Raw genomic sequence first — 26096 nt, 5'->3', positions numbered from 1 at the left:
TGCGCACAGTAGGCTGGGTTTACAAGCACGAGATGCAGAATACAGCAAAAAGAAAACATGAAATGCGACATGGCAACAAATTGCAGCATAAGTAGGTGCAAAACGTTGCAGAGTGCAAATTCCATTCTTCTGCTGTGACACCTGGCAATTAATGGTAGATTAAGACATGGTGTAGGGTGCTCATACTTTGAAAGGTAGCGTCCATTTCTCACGTAACGCTAAAATTGATAATTATTACCCCACCTTCCTTCCGTAACGTTTTTTATATGAATAATTAATTTTATTGTGTATGAGACGTAACGCTTGAGCTTACTCTTCCCATCCCCCTAGATCGTTATGTAATTTGTGGACAGTTTGATGAACTTTGTTTGTAAATCATAACATTCCACCAAATTAAAATAAGGGAAAAAGTAAAGTCGTCCAACAATTTTCAAAAGTTTCAAAATAATGATCAAAACATATGATATAATCAAATCATCGTTATTTTCAATAAACAAAAATGTACAAATCGGCCATATAAAAGCAAATGAAAAAGAAATGTTATCCCAGTTAACGGAATAGTTCGATCCAAATCAGTTTATCGCTATAACATACTGTATTTGGATGAAAACTGAGACTGCACAAGCTCTCAAAGTTTGCAGATTTCAATTCAAACGGAGGATCTTGAACAGTAGTGCTCATTTATCTTCTAAGCAGGCAACATCGCTGTATCTGGCACGAAAGATAACAATGATGCTCACCGAGCCGTATCGGCGTAGCATCAATTCTGAAGGGCACACGGGAAAAAACTTGGACCAAACAAACTAGAATTGATTCGCAATGAGAACAAATCAAGACAATCGTCTTTCGCTCAAGTTTTATAGAGCTTTCCAATTTCCAAATTGATATGATGGACGTGATTGTGAGATTTTCATATAAGATTTATCTACATGAAAGATAAATTTTTCATAACATACTAAAAATGGCAATTTGAAAAGGCTTATTTTTCAAGCTTTTTTCAATGATTTATTGAAAATTAACTAGTAGCTCAAAAAATCTTATATTTTCATGGTATTTGTTGATAACTGTAAAGAATACCTCAATAAAATTCTACATCACTATTTCCAATATTTAGTGATATATTTTAGAAAATGCCTTAGCTAAATGTTACCCCCGATGATAGTACTTGAATGGTTGATATGTTTGACTGTGATACACACAACCTATATTGATGCTTTTTAGCTACATAAATTGCTAGATAAATTGCTGCTTCAATTCCGAAAACTATTCCTTTAAGAATTAATAGTAGAATGCATAAACCAAATCTTCGACAACCTACTTTAAACAGTTTTTGAAGAAAATCCTGAAGGAATTCTTAAAAACATCAAGAAGGGAGTTTTGGGAGAAATCATTAGAAAAACTCTGTAACAATCCCTGATCGGTTTAGTTTAGTAAATTTCTTTGGAGCATACTTAGTAGAACTCGAAGAGAATTTCGTGAAAAATCGTTGGATGAATGCCTAAAAAAATACTAAAGAAATGCCTGAAGAAATTCTTGTGACAAAAAAACTTGTAATAAAGAAAAACCTAATGAATGCATTAGTGTAGAATTTATTGAAGGAATCCCTCTTGTAAGAATCTTCGAAGAGTTTTATAATTTTCTGAAAGTTATAAAGAACATCTTTTCACTACAAATCCTTTTAAATTTCGTCATCATAAATTTAGCAAGAATAATTGGTAGAATGTCCTTGTGGGATATGTCAATTTAGTAAAAAAAATCTTCAAAAATCAATTCATGAGAAACTTTTGAGAGAATCTCTGGAGTGAATCCCAGGTTGAATGCTGGAAACATTTTGTAGAGAAATTTCTGCAAAAACTCCTAGAGTAATGCGAGGGTTATCTGTGAAGGAATCATTAAAATCTTCATAGAAATTTCTGTTTTTGGTTCCTAGACAAAATACTAAAGAAATTCCTGGAAGTTGTTTTTTGGGTTCTGGGAAGGAATCCTAATGTTTTTTGAAGAATTGTTTTGCAGAAGTTTAAGTACTAATTGATGCATTTGCATAAACAAAGACCGCTATAAGAACTCATGGGAAAATTCCTGAAGTAATTTCTGATGGAATTTCTGTAAACAAATCATCTGGAAAAAAATGAATGAAATAATTCGGAAAATTCAAAGCGACACCCTTCAAAAATTATTGACAAATTTATTCATGAATTTCCTGCACAAATTCTAAGATTGTTCTAAATAACAATTCATGACTAAATTTCTGGAATAATTTGAAAAAAAAAATCATGAAGAAATTCTTCAGGAGAATTCCTTGATAACCGTTCCTGGACATAACCTGACAAAATTCTTGGAAAAACCTCTATATGAATTCCTGGAGAAATTTCTGGAAGAATACTTAAAAAATTTCTAGGAGGAATTTCTGAAAAATAGCATCCCTTTATAAATAACTAATAAAATACCTCAAGGAATCCCTTATAGGGAATCTGTACCACCATTACATATGGAATTTCTGGAAAAGATCATGAAGGAACTATATTTAAAAAAAAGCTATCTTTAAAAAAAATGGAATCCCTAAGATCATTGTTGACGAAATTCTAAGATGTTTTTATAAAACAATTACTGGAGAAATACCTGGACAAATCTCTCGTGAAACTTCTGGGAAAAACATAATATTGTAAGGTGTGAATTTTACGTTTTTATGTGTTGTAATTGTTAAAAAAATATTTAAGAGTCCACAGATGCCGTAGGCCAGTAAAACGACCGAAACGTCCGGACAATCTGGAAAGTCGATTGTACATTATTTAATCAATTAAATTAAATTAAAGATGTTTGTGGATTTAAGAAATTTGTACATTTTTTCCGAGATAATGTATGGCTCCAACTTTTGCCCCGCTGATGCGAGTTATTGCCCCACTATGGGCCAACAATGGTTTCCAAGCATTTATGCAGAAACTAATACATATCGAAGCTTCCTTACAAACGATAAGCCTAACTACGGTCTTACATAATAAAAATCTGAGAATAAATATAAAAACAAATTTGTTTGTGTTTGGACAAGTAGGTAATGTACTCTTTTTACATCTAGGGTAAGTGTTCCCTTAGTTGTGGATGTTCCTATAATTGCGGTAGTGCCGTTTTCACTGATTTTATTACATTAGCCGCAGTTACCGACATTGCCAATCGACGCATTGGCTTGTTGTACACGGAATAGTTGAAAAGAGCGTTCAAATTGCTTTAAAACTGATGAAATATCACTAACATTTCTAAAACTTTTTTTGGTTGTACCAATAGTTGCGGTAAAGTTTTCCTATGGTGGAGGATCCCATAAGAAAACAACGGATACCGCAACTATAGGAACACAAATTTTCAAATATACCGCAACTAAAGGAACAGTGTACCAATAGTGGAGGTATTATTTTTCCTTCCAGCTTTGGCCAGCTTCTGGATACTGGGTTCGCCGTAAATTTCGGCAAACTCGTGGTTCGTCCTTCGCCGCCACACGCCGTTTTCCTGCACACCGCCAAAGATCGTCCTAAGCACCCGTTGTTCGAAGACTCCAAGTGCTGATCACTCGAAAGTTCCCACAATCTAGCTTGTCGCCTTTCTTGTAGATGAGGCATATCACCCCTTCCTTTCACTCCTCCGGTAGCTGTTCTGTTTCCCAGATTGTGCCTATCAGCCGATACAGACGAATAGCCAGCCTCTCCGGACCAATCTTTATGAGTTTAGCTCCAATACCATCCTTACCAGCAGCTTTAATTGTAATCCAGAATCTGCCTACATTCCTCGTCGAACCAATTGTTCCGTCGACTCCGTCCCACGTACCCGACGTTGCTTTCAGCTGCATTATTGATGGCTGCTTCCATTGTTCTCTAGCAGTCCTTAAGAGGGGCTTCATCCAGCTCACCCTCTTTCGGTAATGCAACCTCTAGGTGCTGCGCGTATACAGCTGTGATACCCGGTTGCCTAAGCCGTTCTAGGTCATACCAGGGCGGCCATCGGTACCGTACATTGTTAACGACGAAGAGTTTTGTGCGCAGTTTAACCATCACCAGATGGTGGTCAGAGTCAATGTATGCGCAACAATAGGTCCTGACGTCGATAATGTCGGGGTAGTGCCGTCAATCATCAATCAATCAATCAGAACGTGGTCGATTTGTGATTCTGTCTGCTGTGGTGATCTTCAGAGAAGCTGTGCTGAAAGAAGGTGCTACGAACGACCATATTCTTGAAGGCTGCGAAATCAATTAGTCGTAAGCTCTTTTTGCTCGCCAGCCGGTGAGCACTGAACTTTCCAATAGTCGGTCTGAATACCTCCTCCTGGCCAACTTGAGCGTTCAAATCTCCTATGATGATTTCGATGGCTTGGCTTGGGCAGCTGTCGTACTCGCATTCGAGCTGTGCGTAAAAAGCGTCTTTATCATCATCAGTGCTTCCGGAGTGAGGGCTGTACACGTTTATTATGCTGAAATTGAAGAACCGGCCTTGCCCATCCTCTCATTGATCGGCCACCACTCGATCACGTGCCTCTGCATATCACCCATCACTATAAAAGCTGTTTCCAGCTCGTGTGTATTGCCGCAGCTCTGATAGATGGTATGGTTACCTCTGAACGTTCGCACCATCGATATCTTCCAACACACTTCCTGCAACCCTTCAGCACGTTGGCGAGTATGCGTGTGCTCTCGATGAAGTTGAGAGATTTGCAGTTCCACATACCGAGCTTCCAATCGCTAGTCCCTTTATGTCGCTGTAGTCTTCGCCAATTGTCCCGGTTTGTATTCTTTCGTTGATTATTCGTTGCATGTTTTTTTCGGCTGGCTTGCAGGGCCTGACATCAACCCCCTAGATATCCGGAGGACCATAGTGCACAGTTTAGCTTAGAGTCCTTCTCTGGCACTTGGACGATAATCAGCCGCCCCTGACATGGCGAACAGACGCTGTTGTGAGCCGCTCCTAACATGGAGTACAGACGCTCAAGGGTTGCAGAAGCAAATGCAAAAACAAACCCCCTTCTCTGTCAGCATACGACCAGAGTTCCCACCGGGGTAGGTTACCAGATCTTCCCTAAGGTTAATCGTACCCCGGCCAGTACCACGAGGAGTTAGGGATAGGAGTTGCTGGGCTGGAGGCTAAGGACCACACAAAGGGGTCTATTTTATTCCTGCATGTACGCGAGGTACCAATGGTACGCCATGCCCAGCCATTTACCAACCTAATAATTTTGTAATATGTTGAATTCAAATACCTTCAGTAAAAATTCAATCCGTTTCAAAGTAAATTATTTCACGTTATAAAAGGCGAATGAAAAGCAGGAAATTTTGTAATAAATCCAACTAAAATTTTCAGAAATTCTACGGTGAGTTTACCGAAAATAATGTTTTAGTAGTTCTTTCAAATTTCTATAATTCGGATATTGAAGCGGAGTAATTTGTAAGAAATGTGTAAATTAATTTAAAAATGGAGTTTGAATAAGAGTTGGGAAAATTTCTAAGATTCACTCTACAGTAGCCAAGTAAAGCCAATCACAATCACCCAAGACAGTGAAATTCACGCATATCACTGCTGTAGGCAAACTGTTTTGAAGGTAGCAAAACACACGTTGCTAAGGGCAACTCAAAATTACTGTAAAAAAATGTTATATTTTCCGCTGCATTTCTCGCATCTACATCCTTCAATGATGCTACTAATTTATGGAATTCATGTACCCAATATTGGCTACTTGATAAGACTCGTGCTTTTAAACTACTGTTGTAAGGAAAGTCACGTGAGTTTTTCGAAATTCAAGCCTCCTACTATAACTATTCCCAGCCCCTTAGTAAAAATTAAAGAAATTACTTAGAGAATTTGCTGTGAAAAAAATGCAGAGAGATCTATGGAGAACTTCTCTGAGAAATCGCTTAGTAATGGTGAAATACCAATTGAATCTCATTTAATTGTTTATGAAAATCTCGTTGAATATTAGGAAAAATCCTTAGAGTAACCTGGAAGAATCATTCAACGTTTGTTTTTGCAGGGAATGATGGATATTTTTTGCTGTATATTTTTCAAGCAATCCTTGAAGAATTTCTGATAGATTTGTTGAACGAATCTGAAGAAATTTTTTAGAAAGAATCTCAAAGGCAAAGTAGGAAAAACTGATGGTGTACTTTCTGAAAAATTTGTGGAAAGAATCCTTGCCTGGTTATCTTGAAGACGATTTTGGTAATTTTTAAATTGACAAATGAACGATCTTTAAATCATACAATATAAATGTAATAAGTACAAAAAGGACCTTCATGGTGAAATGTTTTAAATTCGGAATTCTCCAAGGGATTCTTTTAGGCAATTTGATACAGATTTTCCGAATTTTTGTTTTTGGATCAGAAAGCCTAACGTAACTTCGGGAACAAATTTGTTTTTTTTTTTTAATTTCTTTATTAGTATCATTCCAAACATTACATTTGTTGGCGACGCCGCCCCTCATTTGGCAACCTTGCCGTCTAATAACGGGAGCCGTTTCTACAACAGACAAAACTAAGTGTCAGAAAACAGCTCTCTTGTTTAGACAGAAGGGATAGAGAATAACAAGTGTAGTGAAGCACATGCAGTGAATTATTAGTTATTCTAAATCTTAAATCCTATGCTAAATGATTATATTTCCTTATTATCTAATTACCTTTTCTATATCTGGGTGAAGAATTAGTTGAGCTTTGAGTTGCATTAAAATTCGAATGAGTGGCAGTGAATGAATTAGAAATGTTTCGATAGATATTAAGCCACGATTGAATTGAGGTTAGACGTGAACGTTTTTTGATAATTTATGATTTTTCTAAAGATCAAACTATGTTCCCATAGCAATCCCAGAAGACACCTACAACTAAAAGTTAATCTTACTTCGATAAATTTATCGAGTAAATCAATAAGTAAGACCTGGAGTTATTTCGCTTTGTTGTTTAAGTCTAATTGATCGATGCATATTTATTATAGCCACCCGTTACACCCAGCAGCAAACCATTTGTTCGCGGAATAGCTGGTTTCCATAAGAAAAACCGAATTTGTAAGTGAATATCCATTAAGTATATTAAACTCCTAAAAAATAAATTTATATTTTAGCTTAAAGCATCACGCTAAAGAATCGGTGTTTTGTTGTATTCCCGAACAAAAACTTTAAGAAATTCGCCCGATGTCGAATGCAAGCTCCAATCCCGATAGCATCTATGGATGCGCTGGCTGCGATCGCCCCGATACTGCCGATGATATCGTGCAATGCGATAAATGTGCTGCCTGGTGGCACTATTCCTGTGCCAAGGTCGACGCATCTGTAGCAGATCGCACTTGCTGGATGTGCATCAAATGTTCGACCCCACCGCCACCACCGCGATCTACCACGATCAGGACGACGTCATCGAATCGGAGAGCCTTGCTAGCCATAAATCTACAGCGACTTGCCGAAGAGAAGGAACTGCGGAAAAAGGATTTGGAGGTCAGCACGGAGAAAGAGTTCGTGAAGGCCAAATACGATCTACTGGAGCAGTGTGCGTTAGATGATGAGGTCGAATCTCACAGCGTACGCGATCGAATCGAAGAGTTCGAAGCCCGAGATCGAGAGAGGCACGTTAACGATTGGGTAGGTCAGGTAGCAGCGTCGCTCCACAAGAGCAGATCGCTCACTGACCCGAAGATCCTCTCTGTTCCCAATGCCGACGGTAGCCCCGCTGACCCTTTAACCGTGGGAAAGGGAAGCGCAGTAGACACAACAAAAACGAATGTTGTGCTCGAAGTTGTCGATGACCGATTGAGCGAGGTGAATGACCGACACAAAAATAAAGAGCCACCGAGACGCGCTGTTGTTGTGAAACGGAGCCAAATCAGACGAGATAAAAACGCAACAGCCGTCGAAAATCAAAAACTACTTGAAATGCAGTTTCAAAAGTGCCAGGAGATTTCCATCAGTGATCACCAGACCATAAAAGATCTACAAAATCAGCTCCGGAGATGTCAGCTGCAACTGCAGCAGCGCAGTGAGGAACCACAAGTATCTGATGCGCAGTCGATATGGCCGTTGCGAGACGCTTCAATAGGAGCAGTTCCGAAGACAAAACCGACCATCCCAACTATGCCAGCACCAGCTGAGACTCAACACGAGCAGCCGCGTACCAATTTCGCGCGCTCAGCGGAAATCGGTCTCACCAGTATTCCACAGCAACCACAGTTGGATAGCTACGGTAGTCACGAGCAGCCGCGTGCCAATTTCGCGCGCTCAACGGAAATAGGTCTAGCCAGCACTCCACAGCAAACACAGTCGAGTAACCATGGAGGCCACGAGCAGCTGCGTACCAACTTCGCACGCTCAGCGGAGATCGGCCTTGCCAATAGTCCGCCGATTCTCCAATCGAGTAGCTATAATCAAGTAGCAGATTCTTTGTTCCTGGAAGTGCGGCGACCGTCACCAGAGCAACTCGCGGCGAGGCAAGTGATGCCCAGGGATCTGACAGACTTCTATGGAGACCCTGAAGAATGGCCGTTATTTATAAGCAGTCTTCGCAACAGTACATCCGCTTGCGGGTACAGCAGGGTTGAAAACCTTGCTAGGCTGCAGCGTTGCCTAAAAGGCAACGCACTCAAATCGGTACGATACAACTTGCTCGATCCGGAGTCTGTACCGGAAGTCATTCGGACGCTGCAAACACTATATGGGCGTCCTGAAGTAATTATAAGCAAGCTGATCAAAACCGTTCGCGATGCCCCAGCACCAAAATCCGAGCGATTGGAGACGCTAATCGACTTTGGCATGGCAGTCAGAAATTTAGTCTGCCATCTAATCGCTGCAGATCAGCCGTCTCACCTCTCCAACCCCGTGCTGTTGCAAGAACTGGTAGAAAAGCTGCCAGCCAGTGTGAAGATGCAGTGGGCTCAACATCTTATCCAGTTCCCCGATATGACTCTGCAAACCTTCAGCAATTTCATGTCATCTGTGGTGGAATCGGTGAGCAAAGTGGTGCTGTACACCGGTAGCCAAAGCCACCGACCGGAAAAGCAGAGATCCAAAAAAAAAGGATATTCGCATGCCCATGTGGAAGCCATCGAACCTGTGCAACAGAAGATTGATTCGCCGAAGCCCTGTCCGGTATGCGGGAAGGCTGATCATCGGATAAAGGACTGTGACTCATTCAAGAGGAGCAGCGTTGACAGTCGATGGAAAACGGTTTCATCTTTGAAGCTCTGTCGCTCTTGTTTGGGTCAACATGGACGAAGGGTTTGTAGAAGCTCAGGCAGATGTGAGGTCGACGGTTGCCAATATCGCCATCACGCGACTATTACACCCGCCAAAGCAAACGAGTAGCAATAATGCATCGACCACCAACACGACGGAAAGCCACACGTACCATCACTGTGAACAATCCATACTTTTCCGCATTATTCCGGTGACTGTGACCGGACCTTCGAAAACCATTGACACTTTTGCCTTCTTGGATGAGGGATCTTCTGCTACATTAGTGGAACAAAGTTTGGCGGAGCAGCTAGAACTCCAAGGTCCTGTAATTCCTCTTTGTTTAAAATGGACAGCCGATGTATCTCGCTCGGAAGAGAGGTCACAAATAGTTTCGTTGGAAATCTCGGAAATAGGACGCGCCAGGAAATACCGCTTGGATAATGCCAGAACCGTGGAACGCTTAAATCTTCTTACTCAAACGCTCTGCTTTGAAGAACTTCAGGAAAAGTACCAGCACCTGGCTGGATTGCCTATTCGTAGTTACACGAAGGCGATTCCTCGACTGCTGATTGGACTACGGAACTTGTCATTGGCCGTGCCGCAAAAGATCAGAGAAGGGAATGGAGGTCCAATAGCAGTAAAAACACGTATCGGTTGGTGCGTTTACGGAAACTTGACTGAGAACCGTGAACAGAATCATTTCAGCTACCATATCTGCGAATGTGATGCGGGAGATAAGCTGGACAGCCTGATTCGCGACTATTTCGACGCAGAGGACACTGGTCTACGCTTCACAGAGCAGATTGAATCGGACGAAATGCAAAGAGCCAAAAGTATTCTCGAGAGAACTACGAAGATGAATAAAAGCCGTTTCACTACCGGACTGTTGTGGAAATACGATCATATCGAGCTTCCCGACAGTTTCCCAATGGCTCTTCAGCGGTTGAAGTGCTTGGAGAGGCGTATGGCACGCGATCCGATCCTCAAAGAAAACTTGCACAAGCAGCTTAAAGAATATGAGCACAAGGGTTACACTCATCAAGCCTCAACAGCCGAGCTAAACGAGGCCGACCCCCGACGAACGTGGTATCTTCCGTTGGGTATCGTTGTGAACCCAAAAAAGCCAACTAAGGTACGGCTTATTTGGGATGCTGCCGCGAAGGTCGACGGGGTGGCATTGAATACATTTCTTCTACCAGGGCCCGATCTTCTGGTATCATTACTTGCCGTTTTGTTTCGATTTCGCCAATATCCGGTAGCAGTCTGTGGTGATATCAAAGAAATGTTTCACCAAATTGGTGTCATCGCAGCTGACCGACATGCCCAGCGCTTTCTTTGGCGAGAAACGCCTGAAGAACCTCCCAAGGTCTTTCTGATGGACGTGCTAACCTTTGGCTCGGCGAGCTCACCTTCGTCTGCACAGTTCGTCAAAAAATCGAAATGCGAAGGAACATGAAGCCCAATTTCCTAGGGCAGCTGAGGGGATTGTGAAGTGTCATTATGTCGACGATTATCTCGAAGGTTTGGAGACGAGGTGGACGCTAAACTAGTTGCTGAACAAGTTCCGCAGGTCCATTCGAAAGGTGGATTTGAGATCCGGAACTGGTCGAGCAACAGCATGGTGGTACTCGAACATCTCGGTGAAGCATCGAAGGTTGCAATGAAGGATCTAACAGCAGCGGGAAACGGAGAATCGGAAAAGGTACTCGGAACGCTCTGGATAACCGAAACAGACATGTTGTGTTTTTCCACGACGTTCAGGGCGGACATCGATGAACTTATCCGCTCAAAGGCTAGACCGACAAAAAGGCAAATACTACGCACGGTAATGAGTCTATTTGACCCACTAGGACTTCTGGCATCATTTCTAGTGCATGGTAAAATCCTCATGCAGGATGTTTGGCGAAGCGGAATAAAATGGGACGAACGCGTAGACGACCGAACTGAACAGCGGTGGCACAACTGGATCGAGCTGTTCACGCGAGTAGATGAGATCAAGATTCCTCGGTGCTACTTCGTGGCAGCCAGCACTGAACGGTATGGAACACTACAAGCACACCTGATCGTCGATGCCAGCGAGGCTGCATATTCTGCCGTCGTATACTTCATTATTATTATTATTATTTATTAAGGACACTTTACCACTTTAGTGGCATTCGTGTCAGCGTTAACTTATTTGTTTACTATACAAGTATTAGGATATTAAATTTCATTGTATATGTTGCTGTCTTTTAAAAACTGTAGAATTGCTGTTTCTCGTTGTGGGTTATACGATAAAATTTCGCATAGTGAGCCGGTGATTCCACAGTTAGATCGTTGATGAGCGTATAATCTGCAGTCAGTCAGGATGTGTTGAACAGTAGTTCGCGTCCCACAGCTGTTACACATTGGCGGAGACGACTTGTTGAACAGATACGAATGGGTGAGACGAGTATGTCCTATACGAAGTCGTGTCAAAGTGCGTTGTTCAGAGGCGCATTTGCGGTCTGGGTATTTTATGGGTGAACATTTTACTTGTCTTAGTTGTGATACACTTTGACGCCACTCGAGCTCCCATACAGACCAAATCTTACGCCTGATGTTCTTAATGAGGTCTTGGGCTGGTAATGCAATGTCAAGTTTTTGTTTGCTTCGAGCTTGCTTGGCTAAGCTGTCAGCGCGCTCATTCCCTGCGATACCACAGTGACCTGGGATCCAACAGAACGTGATGCTTCGACTTCGGGAAACTCTTTCTATGGATTGAATCCACGGGTGTTTAGAATGACCGCTCTGTAGAGCGTCCAGACAACTAGCAGAGTCGGTGAAGATAATCGTGTTATGGTGCTCACTTGCTATAGTCGCAGCGGTCATGAGGGCGTGAGCTTCGGCTGAGAACACGCTGCAGGCTTCCGGTAGCGCATAACTTTCTTCCTTGTCCTCCATGACTACACCTACTCCGGTGAAGTCAGCGTCTTTGGAGCCGTCAGTGAAGGTTTTTTTGTGGTATTGGTACTGGTTAGATATCAACTCTTGGAATGTGGGTATAACAATATTGCTGTTTGTACCCGCTTTGATCTTATTTCTAACATGGTTCTCGGTGTGCGGGGAGTGTGCATACCATTCTCGGTCATAATTTCTCAGCGTGCTACATACATTTGGCATGCTGTAGCCTGTTGTTTGCTGTAGAAAATCCTTAGCTCTTAGCACTACAGGATAGTTGACTGCTGAGGGATTTTTCTCCAGAAGCCGCACCGCTAGTTGCGCTAGACGTTGTATTAATGCCAGGCGAAATGGGAGACATCCAGCTTCCGCCATAACAGAATTGATGGGGCTGGATACAAAGGCTCCCGAAGACTGGCGTACTACCTCGTTGTATGTTGGTCCAAGTATTCGCTCCATGTCATCAATATTGCGGCTTGTAAGACCTAGGCCGAAAAACAGTTTTGAGGTGATCAGAGCTGCTCCTGCTTTCAGTAGGGTGAATCTGCTGCTTCTTTTCAGTCGGCATCCTAGAATTCTAAGAATGTTAATCCTTTTGCTGCAGCTGCTCTTGACGGATGCTAGGTGTTGCTTAAAGTTGAGGTTTGAATCTAGCATAATTCCGAGTATTCTCATTTTTCGAACATGCGCTATAGATGCTCCGTTGATTTTAATAGCTCGGCCTCGCTTCCGATGACGCAGTCGGCAGCAGTGAAGAAGTTTGGATTTGGTTGGCGCAATCGAGAAGCCAACACTATTGGCCCATTCAGTAACAGAACGAACAGTTTTATTCATTATTTGGCGTAACAATTGTCGATTTGACCCCTTCACTACAAGGATGACATCGTCAGCGTATAGCAAAATTTCAGCGTTTGGAGGTATTTTGGTGAAGATGGGCTGCATGGCTATCAGGAAGAGGGTGACCGACAAAATGGATCCCTGTGGCACTCCGTTTTCAGCTATCCTTGGGCTTGATATGTGTCCGTTGGCGGAAACCTGGAATGATCTGTCGACAAGGAAGCTGCAAAGCATATTTAACATTCGGCCGGAAATTTTCCATTCCTTCAGAGTGCGCAGAATTCCCGGCTTCCATGTTGTGTCGTAAGCTTTAGATATATCGAGGGCTACGATCTCGACATGCTCATCGTTTTCGAAGCTTAGAAGGGACTCGAGGTGAGCTAGATGGGACTCAACACCTTTACCTGGGCGGAAAGCATGTTGACGAGGGTCCAATTTCTTGTTTATCTCGAGCTCGGTAGTGAGACGACGGTTTATCATCCTTTCGAAGACTTTTCCTAAGCAACTAAGCAGAGCTATCGGTCTGTAGCCGTCTGCCCTGCTGCGATCCGCGTCTGGTTTGGGAATAGGCACAACTGTTGCTAATTTCCACCGTTCTGGGAATGTTCCACTGTTCCATATTCGGTTGAACAGCTCCAACATGGCCGTTTTGGACGATATCGGTAGACGCTGCAGCATTGGATAGCCAATGTTATCTGCACCAGTTGATGAACCTCCTTTGCGATCAAGAGCCCATACTAATTCTTCTATAGTAAGGTCTGTGTTGTAGCGTTTGTAGAGGTGTGGTCGCTGGGACTTGTTGTATAAGTTGGAGTTTGATGCGTGTTTTCTTCTGAATTTTTCAGGGTAGCTGGAATTAGCTGATTTTGTTTCGTACTCGTCAGCCAGAGCTTCTGCTACATCTCTTCCGTTGTTTGTGAAACCTTTCGGGAGGTTTAGTGCAAGTGTGTTTGAAGTCCGTTTACCTTGGAGTCTGTTTAGCTTATTCCATACCTCGCTAGCTGAACTCGTGGGGTTGATACTTTCTACGAAGTCTTCCCAGCATTTTTGTTTTGCTTCTTTAACAATCTTACGGGACGAAGCACGGGCGTCGTGAAATTGATTCAAAGCCTCTTGCCTCTTAGGATCTTCGGGTCCAAGCCGCCGAAGGGCACGCAGTCGCTTGCGTCTTTGTTTCACGGCTATCTTGACGTCTTCGCTCCACCATGCAACCGATTTTGTCCCACGTTTAGTTGAGCTTTTTGGAATAGAAGCTTCAGCTGCTGAGATGATTCTATTTGTGAACTCTTCGACTGTCAAAAAATTTCCTGGACGTAGAGTTTCGCTGGTGATTTCTTGGAATAGTTCCCAGTTAGCTTTGCCGTAAATCCATTTCGATCGACAGTGCAATTCGCTTGAAGCGCTCAACAGATCAATTAAAATTGGCAGGTGATCGCTGTCTGAGGTATCCGTCTGTATTTTCCAGGCGAACTTAGCTGCCACCGATGTAGAACATATCGAGATATCGAGGGCTTGAGAGTTCCCGGTGACAGGATCTATTCGGGTGTGAGAGCCGTCGTTTAGGACAACCATGTCATTCTGGACCACCAATTCCAGAATTGCTTCACCTCTTCTTTTTGCTTCAGTGATAGCTGTGCTTGTTGTGCTTCCCCAGGCAACATGATGTGCGTTCAGGTCTCCCAAGAGCATTACTGGTTTTGGAAGCTCTTCTAGAAGATCTTCTAGTAGGTTGATAGCGTTCTTGTCCTTTGGAGGTAGATACACTGAGACAACGGTAATTTCCGTTGGAGCGAAGAGTTGAACCGCAACAGCTTGGATACGGGTTTGTATTTGTATTCGTTGGAAGGGTGAGCCCCTCCTGACGGCCACACCTGCGCCTTGTCTTCCGTGTGTCGAACACGAGCTAAATAGGAATTCGTATTTGTCGCCCAGGAGTTTCGCCGGTGCTCTTTGATGGTCTATATTCGTTTCTTGGAGAGAGACTACTACTGGTTGATGTTTCGCGATCAGCATCTGTAGCTCGCTGTAGTGTGACCTGAGACCACATATGTTCCATTGCATGGCAAAAGAAGGTGAATCGGCTTGCTCATCGCTGTTTGATGATATTGTAGCGTCGGAGGATTTTGAGTTAGATCGTGGGCTTCTTGGGTGTCGGTGGAGGATGTTTGGTGCGGCATCAGTTGTGAAAGTGTGGGTATAGTTCGGCTCGACTGGATTTTGAGAGGGGGAGAGAAATGCAAGGCGCTCGTGGTAGGCGTCATTCCTGCCCCCCCGAGCATCCACTTCCAGAACTGGAAGGGGGTAGGTAACTTCACGCTTTCCCTTCGCTCGTCGAGGTTCCTCGTGAAGATGGCTACGGAGAAAGGACTCGTTGTTCTTGTTTTCGGTGGTATTGCTTCTCCGCTGTGTGGTGGCTGTGTTTGTCCCTAGATTGGTGGGAGAGTTTGGAAGGATTGAATGGTTCACTGGTAAATAGCGTGAAGTGAAGATACTTGCCGATACAGTCGGCTTTGCCACGTCGACTGCCGCCAGAGGCTCATCGGAAAAATCCGGGACATCTCTGGTCAGGGTCGACGTGGTAAGCCTCGCACATGGCGAATCAAAAGAAGTAGAACTGGACGATGGTTTACAGTTCAGGTTGTTGTACTGGTCGTAAGCAGCAGAGTTAGAAACAATGTTGTAAGGTAAAGCTGAACTTTTTCGCTTGATAGCAGCCGAGCTGGAAGTTTGGCGGTCGACGGGTTGGAGGTAGACGTCCCGGATCGCCTCTCTTGCCAGACTCGCTTCCTCTTCTGGAAGTGAAGGGGGTACTACACATTCCCCACCTTCAAACCGCTCGCAGTATTGATTGTTGTAATCTAGCGTATTTTTCGATCGATGTCCAGAATCATGTTCCGTTGGTTTGTAGCTGGGGTCCATTCTTGCGTCTTGATATAAGTTCCGTTCTTCCGTGTTCGTGTCCGTTTTAGTTGCCAGGTCAGGGTCGGAGTTTGGGGAGATAGTTTTGTAGGTTTCTCCGGTCATCACGTTTCCGTGTTGGTGGTGTTGTTGCTTGTACATGGATGGTTCGATACACGTTTGCCCCGGTTGCCGCGGGAGTCTGTCGGAGAAATTTCGAATACACGTTTACCACTTCGGCTCCTGGTTCGAATGCCATCATCGGTTCCATTGTCTTCAGCAGACGGTGATACAAATGGTTTATCTCTTCTCGACTGGTGCTCAGTCTTACGGCTTGTTCCAGATACCCGGGTGGGTGCAACAGATGAATTTGGTGGTAATGATGATGGTTTTGTAAACGTTGGTTGTGGTTCTTGAGGGGCTGACTTGAGAATTGCTAACTCTTTGGCTAGATCAGCAACCTGTTTTTGAAGAGTTGCAATCAGTTGGTCCTTCTTAGCAACTTCCTGTTTGAGCTGGTTCTGGATCATACGAGCGATGGTTTCTCTTCTATTTTCTTCACTGTAGAGACGTCTTGCTTCGCCAAACGAAATTCCGCGATCAATTTTTAGGTGAATGATCTTATCCTCTTCCTTGTATTTAGAGCATTCCCGAGACATGATGGGGTGTTCTTCATTGCAGTGGAAGCAGTTTGGTGTGTTTGCGCACTGCTCGCCTTCTGTTACATGGAGAGGTTGCGAGCACCGTAAGCAGATACCTGGTTGTTGGCAGGATTTTCGTGCATGGCCGTACGATCCACAGTTGAAACAAAGTAGTGGCGATGGGTAGTAGGTTCTTACTGGAATTCGTAAGAGTCCAAAGTACACATACTCTGGGAGTTCTGTACCGTGAAATGACAAGATTAGCAGGGGGGTGTTTTGTAGCTTGCCGTTTACTCGTTTTTTGATACGACGCACCGTGTGTACCTCCTGGGGGATAAGGTGTTTCTCGATCATTTTCTCGTCGGTGTTTATGGAGTCCGGTTCATACACAATACCCTGGACGGTGTTCAATGTCGGGTGTGGGACAATTTCGATTGGCGTGCCGTCGATCAGTTCCGTCAACTTTTGGAGCTTATTGATGATGGTTTTCGAGTTAGTGCGAAGGAGATATCGTGAGCCACGTCCTTCACGGGTGGTTTTTACACTTCTGGCTTCCTTTGCTCCTATTGCTAGTTCGACTGATGTGCCGATGGTAAATGGTTCAGGGAGGCGAGGATCAGCAGTTACGTTTTCCGGCACTTTGCAACGTAGAACTAGAACCATGGTTTGGCCCATCTCATCCTTACTTTGCATCCATCCCGGTGTTCTTCCGCAGCGTTGGGAGCCAATTGGATCGTCTGGTACCCCCGCCATCAGGGCGGGGGGCTTACCGGTCATTTGACCGGACGAGGGTAGCACTAATTCGGATCCACTTCTTTATTCGTTTCCCGCGACAAAATTTCGTACGACCGAATTGAATTCGTTGTTGGCGTCAACTCGCACTCGGGGCTTGCGGGACAATAAAGTCTATCAGCGCGACGTTAGTGTGGGTAGTCTGAGATTAGCGGCACCTCCCTGAATTTATTTTGACGCGAATTTCACTAATAATTCCTCGATTTTTCACCAAATTCCGTTGGGTCAGTATGACAACTGACGGTGTCTACCACACAACAATTTTGTGGGAATAAATGAGCTGTGATTCGTAGCAAACCGATAAGTTTTGTTACTAGTAGCTGGCGCGTGTTGATATGCAACATGACCCGATCACTCGAAACTGTCGTATACTTCAGGATCATCGATGTAGAAGGCAATCCACAATGTTCGCTGGTGACTGCTAAGACTAAAGTCGCACCCATTAAATATGTATCCGTTCCGCGTTTGGAATTGATGGCCGCCGTTTTGGGAGCTCGATTACTAGCATTTGTAGAAGATAACCACACGGTCCCGATTCAACAGCGTTTTTGCTGGTCTGATTCCTGTACCGTATTGGCCTGGCTGCGTTCCGAGCATCGCAGGTATAAACAATTTGTAGCGTGTCGTGTAGGAGAAACTCTTTCGTTGACGAAGGTTAATGAATGGAGATGGGTGTCAAGCAGGTTGAACATTGCAAACGAGGCCACAAAATGGGGAAAGGGACCCTGTTTCGACGCAGACAGTCGTTGGATCCGAGGTCCGAAGTTCTTAGGCTTACCGGAGGAACATTGGCCGAGGATGGAACCAGCAGAACTCTCGACTGATGAGGAACTACGTCCATGCCATCTGTACCACGAAGTAGTTACTCCTCTGATCGAATTTGAACGGTTTTCCAACTGGAATAGATTGTTGCGATCAGTGGCATTCGTTTTCCATCCTTTCACCGTTTACAAGGCCCGGAAGTTGAATATCAACGTGAAGCAAGGACCAACTCATGAAGATTTGAAAGCAGCCGAAATTCTGATCTTTTAGAACAGTGCAGAGTACCGTCTATCCGGATGAAATAACCACTATGTCACAAAACCGAAATATGCCAAGCAGCCAACAACGCCCACTGGAGAAATCGAGCCCTCTCTACAAACTCACACCCATGATGGACGAAGACGGAGTTTTGCGTATCGATAGCCGCACAGGAGCGGCTCGGGTGAGTACGTTTGACTTGAAGTATCCTGTTATACTTCCACAGAAACACCACGTAACCCGTTTGTTGATCGATCACTACCATCGAAAGTTCCTTCACTGTAACGCAGAGACTGTCGTGAATGAGCTTCGACAGAAGTTCTACATACCCCGAATTCGAGTTGCCGTGAAGACTGGATCAAGGCTGTGCCAATGCACTACAGGGTGTCCGCAAATTATCCGTACAAACTTTGAAGACATGGCTCTATACAATGAAGCATAATAAATTCAATATTCTTGCATGGTTTAAAACATTGGCTTATTATATTCTTAATAAGTGAATTTGACACATTTCCGATTTCAAATAATTACACAATCAACCCAAATGTATTGATGTGTCTTAAAGGGAGCTGTTGTCCGTGCTTTATGACGGAAGAGAAATGTCAATACAACTTACTGGATTTGCACCGTACAATTTTCTATTTCCAGTCTAACTTGAAGCCACTTACCTGTAGATTACTTCAAATAATAATAGGACATTTGGATTCATCTCTTTTAGGTTTTAGGGATAACACATCTCCAGTATGACTAGCGGCCCTCAGGAAAAACGTTTCCGAAAAAAATAAATTTGCCTATCTCAGTAACAAGCTATTATTTCGAAATTTTTTAAAGTTGTATTTTGTGTTAACATAAAGAAATATTATAAAAGGTACATGGACATTGATTTTTCATTGTTTTCAATGCGAGGCCATCTTTCTAATATTTTGCTGTTCGGATAATTTGCGGACACCCTGTATGGTCCAGGAATCAGTTTTACGCGGAAAGATGCATTCTGAGCTTTAGAATGAAACATTAGACAAAAATGGTCTTCTACAAAGTTGTTTGTATTAGTTGAGCCCTTTGTTTGGTTTTATTGAAAATTAGGGTGGACCACATTTTCATAGAAATGATTAAACTAACTTTCTTATTTGTAGAAATTATATTATACATGCTTCAGCAAAGTTATAGACCATTCAATTTCAAGCAACTTTGCCAAAAAAAGTTTTTTTGTATCTCTTAAATTGACCGATTAAGGGCTTTTTTCCTACGGTGACATAGGGTGGTCCGAACAAAACTGGTTTTCTGGCTCTAGAGTTTTCAATTCAAGTTTCTCATCAAAGTAGTCTAAGAAACACTTTTAGAACTTTGAAAAATGCGTAATTTGGTGAGTGAAGAAACTCGCTATCTTCTTCCGTTTAGGAGTTATTTTTGTTTTTCTTCCAAAAACATGCCTATTTTGATTGTGAATTTCTCTGATTGGGGCAAACATAAAAAATATCTTTTGACGGCGTTCAAAAGACAAAATAAAATTGTATATTATATCAAAAAATTACAGATGTGTTATTTTTGTAACTCTATTAAAACGTCTTGAAAGTCAAACATTTTTTATCACAAAAACTTTAATAACTTTTGATTTAAAATAGATATTAACAATCTTTTTGCATGAAAATTTGCGTTTTGTTAAGTTCTAAAAGTCGTTCATAGACGACTTTGACGAGAAAATAATATTAAAAAAACTAGAATTTAAAAACTTATTTTTGTTGGACCACCCTGCGATGATTAGGAAAAAATGCTCTAGATTGGTCAAATTTTGAACTACAGAAAAACTTTTTTTGGCAAAGTTGATCAAAATTTCAAGTTCTACCGCTTTGCCTAAGAGCATATACCAGTATTTTTGCAAATAAAAAGTTGATTATATGATATGTGTGATATTGTGGACCACCCTAGTTTCAAATGACACAGTATGAAAGCTTACATTTTTAGAAAAAAAATTGTAGAAGATCATTTTTGTCTAAAATTTCATTTACATGCTCAAAATGTAAAATAATAAAGAAATACATACCATGAAAATCTTCAAAATAGTTTTAGAGCCCTATCTTTCTTATTTCAGATTTCTCGTCAAAGCGGTCCATGAACGACTTTAAGAACTTAACAAAACGCAAATTTTCATGCAAAAATATTGATGATATCTATTTTAGTTCAAAAGTTATTCAAGTTTTTCTGCTCTAAAACCTTCGTTTTTCAATGCATTTTATTAGAGTTACAAAAATAACACATCTGTAATTTTTTGATATAATATACAATTTTATTTTGTCTTTTGAATGCCGTCAAAAGATATTTTTTATGTTTGCCCCAATCAGAGAAATTCACAATCAAAGTAGGCATGTTTTTGAGACAAAAACAACAATAACTCCTAAACGAAAGGAGATAGCGAGTTTCTTCACTCACCAAATTACGCATTTTTCAAAGTTCTAAAAGTGTTTCATAGACTACTTTGATGATAAATTTGAATTGAAAACTCTAGAGCCAGAAAACCAGTTTTGTTCGGACCACCCTATGTTACTGCAGGAAAAAAGCTCTAAATCGGTCAATTTAAGACATACAAAAAAAACTTTATTTGGCAAAGTTGCTTGAAATTGAATGGTCTATAACTTTGCTGAAGCATGTATAATATAATTTCTACAAATAAGAAAGTTAGTTACACAATTTCTATGAAAATGTGGTCCACCCTAATTTTCAATAACACCAAACAAAGTTAAGCCCTAATACAAACAACTTTGTAGAAGACCATTTTTGTCTAATGTTTCATTCTAAAGCTCAAAATGCATCTTTCCGCGTAAAACTGATTCCTGGACCACTGTGCAATGGTGCAAAGTGTATAAGGCACAACCGGTCGTGCCAAAAATGGGTCCACTACCTGAGGCTCGCTTATCTCCCGGAGTACGACCGTTCAGTTACATAGGAATTGACTATTTTGGACCAATCCTTGTGAAAGTGGGTCGCTCAAGCGCAAAAAGATGGGTTTGTCTCATCACCTGCTTAACTATTCGCGCGGTGCACGTTGAGGTTGCCTTTGACCTATCAACCCAATCTTGCATAGCCTGCATCCGCAGATTTGTCTGTCGCAGAGGAGCACCGTTGGAGATATACTCTGACAATGGACGAAACTTTGTTGGAGCTGATGGAGTTCTACGTGAACAGATGAAGCGCATCGATGAAGAGGCTGCAGCAACGTTCACTAATGCACAGACGAAATGGTGTTTCATACCACCATCTGCTCCCCATATGGGAGGATCATGGGAGCGCCTTGTGCGTTCCATAAAGGCAGCATTGATCAACATACCACAGGACAGAAAGCTAGATGATGAAGCTCTGTTAACATATCTAGCAGAAGCAGAATCCATCGTTAATTCTCGTCCTTTAACGTACTTGCCGCTTGATACGCCCGAACAAGAGGCCCTCACACCTAACCACTTTCTTTTGGGCAGCTCAAGTGGCGTGAAACAACCAACAAGAGACTTAGGATGCCCGACTCGCTTGCTTCGCAACACCTGGGATACCCTGCAGGTGGCCATCGACCAGTTCTGGCAGCGCTGGATCCGGGAATACCTCCCTACACTTACAAGACGAACGAAGTGGTTTGGTGATCATAAGTCCGTCGATTCTGGTGATTTGGTGGTCATCATCGAAGACAAGAAAAGGAGTGGATGGGCTCGAGGACGAGTTCTTGAAGTTATTAAGGGAAAGGACAGAAGAATTCGTATGGCTGTTGTTCAAACATCGAGTGGAGTGTTCAAAAGACCGGTTTCCAAACTGGCTTTGCTGGACGTCGCAGGAAGCAGTAAGGCATGCGTGGACACTCATCCTTACGGGGAGGGGAATGTTGGCGACGCCGCCCCTCATTTGGCAACCTCGCCGTCTAATAACGGGAGCCGTTTCTACAACAGACAAAACTAAGTGTCAGAAAACAGCTCTCTTGTTTAGACAGAAGGGATAGAGAATGACAAGTGTAGTGAAGCACATGCAGTGAATTATTAGTTATTCTAAATCTTAAATCCTATGCTAAATGATTATATTTCCTTATTTTCTAATTACCTTTTCTATATCTGGGTGAAGCATTAGTTGAGCTTTGAGTTGCATTAAAATTCGAATGAGTGGCAGTGAATGAATTAGAAATGTTTCGATAGATATTAAGCCACGATTGAATTGAGGTTAGACGTGAACGTTTTTTGATAATTTATGATTTTTCTAAAGATCAAACTATGTTCCCATAGCAATCCCAGAAGACACCTACAACTAAAAGTTAATCTTACTTCGATAAATTTATCGAGTAAATCAATAAGTAAGACCTGGAGTAATTTCGCTTTGTTGTTTAAGTCTAATTGATCGATGCATATTTATTATAGCCACCCGTTACACCCAGCAGCAAACCATTTGTTCGCGGAATAGCTGGTTTCCATAAGAAAAACCGAATTTGTAAGTGAATATCCATTAAGTATATTAAACTCCTAAAAAATAAATTTATATTTTAGCTTAAAGCATCACGCTAAAGAATCGGTGTTTTGTTGTATTCCCGAACAACATTCATTTCTTATATCTAGGTGTTCTGTGTTATTAGACAACACTATCATCCTAATTTGGTAAAACAAATTTAAGATTTAATAAACATTTTGTTAACAACATATTACATTTCATTTGCCGTAGCAGTTCAGATTTTTTAAAGGTGAGTAGATTTCACCTGTTTATAAGAGAAAAAAACGCTTTGAATATAATTAACCAAACCTAACCTAAACATATAACGCATTAATCGTGGCAATAGAAGATTGTAACGATTTTTGCCTGAAATTATTTATTATGTTTTTTGACATTTGTTCCAATGTTTCAACATTGGATATTCTATGTAACTCATTGGTACTACATATACCAGGGAGGAAGTCTCAGAATCATTTTCAAAATTTTATTTTGAATTCTCTGCAGAGCTTTCTTCCTGGTTTAACAACAGCTAGTCCATATTGGTACAGCATACAACATGGCTGGTCTGAAAATTTGTTGAATATCAAAAGCTTGTTCTTAAGACAAAGTTTTGATTTTCTATTAATAAGGGGATAGAGACATTTTACATATTTATTACATTTGGCTTGAATGCCCTCAATGTGATTTTTGAAAGTTAAATTCTTATCTAGCATGAGCCCTAGATACTTAACTTCATCTGACCAATTTATTGGAACCCCTCTCATCGTGACAACATGTCTACTTGAAGGTTTCAAATAAAGAGCTTTTGGTTTATGTGGGAATATTATTAGTTGAGTTTTGGAAGCATTAGGAGAAATCTTCCATTTTTGCAAGTATGAAGAAAAAATATCCAAACTTTTTTGCAATCGACTACAGATGACACGAAGGCTTCGTCCTTTGGCGGAGAGGCCTGTGTCATCCGCAAACAAAGATTTTTGACATCCCTGAGGTAACTCAGGTAAGTCAGATGTGAAAATATTGTATAATATTGGTCCCAAAATGCTGCCTTGAGGAACACCAACTCAGGTATTTAATTGAGAAATATCCTGAAGAGCACTCATCAAATAAAATTCTGCCGTTGGAATCACTTTGAGAATTATTCCATGACCGATGTTTGGCATTAAAAGTCATCAATGACAAAAAAAATCTACTTATTGCGAGTCAATTTTTGCAAGTCAGTTTGGAGCAAATTAACTTGCTGTCCAGAGCATTGAAAAGGCAAATAGGCAGCTATGAAAGTATATTTACCAAACTGTGTTTCAACAGAAACACTTAAAGTTTCAAAAACTTTAGTTTTTAATGATGAAAACAGTTGATGTTTTATACGCCTATGAATGATGATCGCAACTCCCCCACATGCCCCATCAAGTCGATCATTACGATAAACAAAAAAGTTAGGATCTCTTTTGAGTTTAGATCCAGGTTTTAAATACGTTTCGGTAATAACTGCTATATGCACGTTGTTTTGGGGCAGGTCTGGGCTCACCTTCACAATTGGAGAACCAAACGACGAACGTGCAATATTCGTTGGGATGATAGTGTAAATCACTGCTAGCAGCTATAGCACTCCCGGAGTTTTACTGAATCGTCCCGAAATATATTGCCACTCGCGGAATCCTCAGTTGGTTAGAGGCTTCAGTACTCAGATCTCGTGACTTGAAATAACTCCTTCAATTTGGGCACTAAAACACTGGAAGGTTTATTCAATCTCAACTTATATTCACAGAATAATTTCTTTTTCAGTCGCGATCCTATCACGTCGGTGGCTGCTGGCATAACTAAAGATAGATTTATATTTCTGTCTTGTGATACCGTATACGATCGGAGAGTGAGAAATGTTTCTGAGAGAGAGCAAGGTGGTATCAGTAGCCTGATTTATAGATAGAAAAACATCGCATCACAACATCGCCGCCACCGAAATTGAACAATTTCTGTATCAGAACTTACTTGAAAAAGTTATCTCTAACATATTCTACTACTGTAGCAAGCAAATTCAATTACCAATTCATATTATGAACTACCTTAAGCTTCTATGAGTTCAGCGAAACATAATTGTGGTTGCTCGTTAATCATAATAATCGTCTCATTATTCGTCGTCACGATGTATGTCGTCTGCGTTCCATGATTCTGTGGGAAGAAGACATACCTTCGTAGTTGGACGTGTAAAGGTTCCCTTCGACGTACGCAGCTGGACGACACGAATCAAACCGTCTGCTCCGGGGAAAACGGTTTCGATGCGGGCAAGTGACCAACGGGTAGGGTGTTGGAACTCGTCAACCAGCACAACTAGCCTGCCAGGTCTTATCTCGTTATTAGGTACACACCTAGTGGTATCCCGTTGAAGTTCTTGAAGATTCTCCGTTCTACAGTGGTGCCAAACAGGTGCTGCAATCGCTGATGATGAGCCAGGCGGGTCATGTTGGTCTTACTGACGTCTGGATCAGGTACAGCATGCATACTCGTCCCAATGAGGAAATGCGCTGGTGTGATGGCAGAGCAGTCTTCAGGATCTTCCGTCATCGGTACTAGTGGACGTGAGTTCTTGGCTGCCTCTATTTCTTTGGGAGGGTTCAGATGCCAGGTTATTTGATCTTCAGCGCAAAACATCTGTATTTTATCGACTTCCTTGTGGTTAGATAACATCCGGTACAACGATGCAGCTCATTCATCGCTCCGATAAAGTTTTTGCCGTTATCTGAATGTATGTGGGACGGACGGCCACGGCGTGCAACAAAGCGACGAAGAGCGGTGAGGAAAGCAGGTGTCGAAAGATCATTCACCAGCTCTAAATGAACTGCTTTCGTCGTGAAGCAAACGAATAGTACCAACTCATTTCCGCATCTGCATCGGAAGTGCTTTCATCGCAGTCATCCGTCGTTCCCGGTTGCGTGGTTTGGAGAGGGAGTAGGGGTCTCTCAGCCTGCAACTGCAGGCAAGTAACGTGAAGTTTCCTCATCCTTCTGCCTCTGAATCCTGCTCCAGTTTTCAGCCGAATCTTGAACTGCATCGCCGCTCCGTACTCATGCGCAAACTCAGTCACCGTACAACAGACAACTTCTGCAGTCACTCACCTCCTGGTCACATGGGACGCATCTATCACCTCGTCAATTTCGTCAATTTCAGCAGATCATTACTTTAGTGAAAAGTATTTCAATGTAGTGGCAATGGCACTTCCTTCAAAGAGACTAAGTCTCACTGGAAGTGCTAATGAATTGTAAATTACTTAGAAAAGAAGAGGAGGTTTTATGCCTTTCGGAGAAGAGGTTCAAAAGGAACTTCACTCCGAGAGGCTTTTCCCTGCTCCAAATAAAACA

This window comes from Aedes aegypti, chromosome 1, assembly GCF_002204515.2.
Source record: "Aedes aegypti strain LVP_AGWG chromosome 1, AaegL5.0 Primary Assembly, whole genome shotgun sequence".
NCBI classification, from domain to species: Eukaryota; Metazoa; Arthropoda; class Insecta; order Diptera; family Culicidae; genus Aedes; species Aedes aegypti.
The sequence above is the reverse complement of the archived record's forward strand: the minus strand, read 5'-3'. Positions refer to the sequence as shown.